The sequence below is a fragment of the Phoenix dactylifera genome, chromosome 2, assembly GCF_009389715.1.
Source record: "Phoenix dactylifera cultivar Barhee BC4 chromosome 2, palm_55x_up_171113_PBpolish2nd_filt_p, whole genome shotgun sequence".
Lineage (NCBI taxonomy): Eukaryota > Viridiplantae > Streptophyta > Magnoliopsida > Arecales > Arecaceae > Phoenix > Phoenix dactylifera.
Window position 1 is genome coordinate 19,701,894 of NC_052393.1, and position 3,345 is coordinate 19,705,238.

The window sequence follows — 3,345 nt, forward strand, 5'->3', positions numbered from 1 at the left end:
CTTAAATAAAAAAGTTGTGAGAATATATACATGCATATGTTTAGTACCATATTAGCTACGCACTGGATAGATCTTGAATACATATATAGGGCTAAGGAACAAAAATAATACCTTTTGGCTAGCTTTTTTGGATGAGGTATTGGGTTATTACAAAAAGGCTATAGTAAAGTTTCATCCAGAAACTCTGCAATGACAATCGTTTTGCATCACAAAGCATGGTAAAAAGTAAGTTTCAACTTGGACGGCGTTTCACATTGTAGTGTTATATTGGATTCATCCTTAATAATCCCCCCCCACCAAATATTGTCTGATTATGGTGGAGACCACATGAACAAACTTTTTAGTTCGTTTTTCACTATAAAAAGCAGGCTCACCCCTTAATTTCTAGCATAAATCGACCCTCAAATCTGCAAAGCGTTTTCTAGGTGTGTAATTCTTATATATTTATCTTTTTCTTCATCTTTGATTGGTTACTGTTGACTATACTCCTATATAGAACTGATTTACATGTTTATTGTTGCTAAATTGTATGTATTGACAACGTCAAACAGCAACCGATCGAAATCAAAGATGAAGTTAATAGCTCTTCTTCTTCTTCTTCATATGACCATGATGACCAAAACTTCAACCATGCGTGACATGGCCCTTATGGATCAAACCTATGGAGAAGATATTGCCAAGGCAAAAAGCACTCTTGGGTCCTCAGGGATCACGATTGATAACCATCATAGCATACCTAGACCTGATTACAATAATCCTCCAGCAGGAGTTGATGGAAATAACGAAGGGAATGGAGGCGGGGACAAATAATTAATTGATCTCTATGTGATATTTTAATAGCTAGAGGGTGTGGAATATATGTTTGGACGTCGGTTTGTATTATTATAGTACGTAGCCAGCTACAACCTCATATGCTCAGGCTTTACATGCCAATAAATTATGTAATTAATCAGTAACTTCTGAATGTCTAATAAGATATGTAATGGCCTTCTTTCAAATCAAAGATCCAGATGGCTCTAAAATTAGCCAACACAAGTGGTAGATGGATATAAATGTGCGATCACAATTTTGGATTATAGAACTGGAAACATGTTTAGTATTTTCATGTGCAGTTCAAGTGCATTCTTGTTTGTTTGTCTCGTAAAAAAATTTTGGTGATGGTTTGATAAAATTTTTAAATCTTATTTTCCCATTCACAATTCTAGTTCTGTACATTTTGTTTGGAAGCAGCGTATCACTTGAGAACTACATGATATGGGGTGCATATGTGCTGGGGTTGGACTTCCTTTTTTTTGTTTTTTTTTTGTGTGTGTGTGTTGGGGGGGTGGAGGTGGTCTCATTTTTAAATATTAAATAGAAAAAGAAGAAAAAGAAGTCTACCACCTCTGACCTAATATCAAGTATAACCCATATTGAAACTTAAAATGATCCTTTTTTGATATGTTTAATTGGATGATACTTATTTGCCTGGGCTGCTTGGCTAACATTGCTGGCTACAAGATAGAAGGCTAATCATTCCAGTCAGATCACAAATGCGAAATCGGTTTATGTCAAAGGCCGTCTAAGCTAATGAAGAATTTAGAGCCGAGGGAGATAAAAATGGAAATATCATTATAGAAATGTCTATACCAAAACTTCGATGATAATATTATGCTTTCATAACATGAAAGAAACTAGCAGATGGCTTTCACAAGTTTATACAAATAACAATTCAAAAACGCTTACAGTTGGACTTTGGCGATTGATGCGTTTTCAGTTGATTGCCCTATATTACTGTCTTAGATATTTTATCTACAGGGGTGTATAAGTTGCCCTTTGTGTTGCATGAATTCCATTATAAATAGATATAGATGTCTTGCGGTCCCCTTCTTCATGCCTGCTCTTGTTAACCGGCATATTGGCTCACTGGAGTACTTTCCAACCAATTGATCTTTCTAGTTTTAAAAAAAAACTTTTAGGTAGTGTTTAGATATCTGCAACTAGGTGTACATAAATCTCAGCTGCAAAGGTGACATTTTCCAGTGTCTGGATTGTTTTAAGTTGACAAGAATCCTGTAAGTCAAACTGCATTCTGGATCCTTTTACATTATTTTGTCCTATGGCCAAATTGGCGTTAAGACAAACCACTGCAAATGGAAAAGGCTTTAAAGACATCTTTATTACAGGTTTAAATCTTAACAAGGACTAGTTGGTGGATATATATTGTTTTAGTAGTACAACCAAATACAATTACAGTTTTCATTTACAGGTTTATCGTTACTGTAAACTCATGGAATCAAACATCGGTAGTGTAATTGAAATTACAACTTCAACCGAGATGTAGCCCAACTTCCTGGTATTTCCCGACACTACTGTGGTGAAATATTTCTTCTTTGTACAAGACGACCAGAAGGTTTATTAGTTCGTATGACTTGGTTCATTTCTCCTTACAGATGGAATCATGTGTAGATTTCATTTACATGCTGCCTTTGCGAGCTACATATCATCAGTGGAAAGAAGAAGCACAACTGAAACAATCACAGATATAATAGTAACAGAAACTGTTTTGGTGGTTCTACTAATATTTTTATTGGCTCCAAGCATCTAGTATTACCTAACTATATTCTTCTCTACCAATTAAAGGAGAAAAATAAACAGCATTGGAAGATGATAGCCGTATTAAATGAGAGGATCTTTGCAGCCTACCCTTGGTATAAATTTTTAGTTGGAACAGCTCCACCACTCAGTTGATGGACCCATCCAACCACGAAGCGACACGGATGGAAGCGCGCTAATTTTGGTTTGTCCATCCGCGCATGTGTCGCTCTATGATTGGACTAGTCCACCAGCTAAGTGGTGGAGGACCCGATCCAACCAATAGCCATTCGATCCTATTCTCTTGGTGGAATATTGCTTTCTCATAGCCCCTTTATGCCCGTACCGCAATAAGAAAGATAAAGATATCCGGAAGCGATTGGCCTGTAATGGGCCCCATCATGGCAAGTTGGTGCTCAACGATTTGGTAGGCTTAATGCCTATCGCAAGATCTTCCTTGCACCATCAATTATTGCTAATTTAATATATTTGATTGGTAATATGTAACTACCCACCATTTTGATATGACTTTGGTGGAATCCCCACAAGAAGAATTTTCTAGTCCATACAACTAGTTGACCTCTCATCGCACCTATAAGTAGTAGCTTTATATATCCCTCAAGGTTACAAGTCTTCAGGACAAAACCCTACTCAACATACCTAAGCAAAGCTTCCCTAACTACGTTCAATATCCCATCTCCTATCCTTTGCTCTTGCTTCATCTTTACCATTTGACCTCGACTTTTCCTTTGATGAAGCAAAAAGGTTTAA

General features: G+C 36.7%; 1 long non-coding RNA gene across 1 annotated transcript; it reads left to right on the forward strand.

Moving 5' to 3' along the window:
• The first annotated feature begins 357 nt into the window (after positions 1-357).
• Positions 358-1,025, forward strand: LOC120104432. Its single transcript, XR_005506863.1, has 2 exons — positions 358-425; positions 552-1,025. It is a non-coding gene; the product is annotated as an uncharacterized LOC120104432 (long non-coding RNA).
• The last annotated feature ends 2,320 nt before the right edge of the window (positions 1,026-3,345 follow it).